A 792-nucleotide genomic window follows, 5' to 3' on the forward strand; every position below is an offset into this window, starting at 1 on the left:
CACCTCTAGTCATTTCCACCAATAGGACTGGAAACGGGACATCAAGTCCTGAATTAAAACACAGCTGTCTGGCTTTGCTCTTAGAGCTCTCGCTTTGCCTGCGTGACATGCTCTATCTCAACATTTCTATCTTCTCTCATCTCTTCACCTCTAGTCATTTCCACCAATAGGACTGGAAACGGGCCACCAAGCCTTCTACTTTAACCACAGGCGTACTGAGGGCCAATAAAAGGCACAGAAGCATTTCTTGATCCGGGGCTGAGAACTGCATGCACAGGGACCTCGTGGCGCAACGGTAGCGCGTCTGATTCCAGATCAGAAGTTTGCGTGTTCAAATCACGTCGGGGTCACTCTTTGACATTTTTTTCCCCACCAAGTCTATATCTCTGACTTCTAAAGCAAAGCCAAAAGAAGGGCGCTTTGCATTGGCCGGGAATCGAACCCGGGCCTCCCGCGTGGCAGGCGAGAATTCTACCACTGAACCACCAATGCTTCACTTACATAGGCTGAGCAGAGAGCCCTGCCGTAGACAGTAGTGATGAGGCCCATGCATTCGCATGGGACACCTATGAACAAAGTTTGCATGGCAAGCCTTGGACTGCCAAACGTTCACATGCTGATGGCAGGAATCAGATGCAGGAGACTGAAACTATGAATGTTTCTGCTTTTGCTAAGGACAGTGGTTTGGGGCCAGTGTTGTGCTTGACAGAACACGACATCAGCCTGCTCTCTGGCTGCTCCCGGGAGAAGTGGCTGACAGAAAGCACCCTCCAGACCACCAGCAATCTTGTG

The 792-nt window shown here is 50.6% G+C and overlaps 1 non-coding gene across 1 annotated transcript; it reads right to left on the reverse strand.

The window, feature by feature from the left end:
- Nucleotides 1-421: 421 nt before the first annotated feature.
- On the reverse strand, nt 422-492 carry TRNAG-GCC (transfer RNA glycine (anticodon GCC)). The gene has a single exon. It is a non-coding gene; the product is annotated as a tRNA-Gly (tRNA).
- Nucleotides 493-792: the final 300 nt, after the last annotated feature.

The sequence above is a fragment of the Pleurodeles waltl genome, unplaced genomic scaffold, assembly GCF_031143425.1.
Source record: "Pleurodeles waltl isolate 20211129_DDA unplaced genomic scaffold, aPleWal1.hap1.20221129 scaffold_214, whole genome shotgun sequence".
Lineage (NCBI taxonomy): Eukaryota > Metazoa > Chordata > Amphibia > Caudata > Salamandridae > Pleurodeles > Pleurodeles waltl.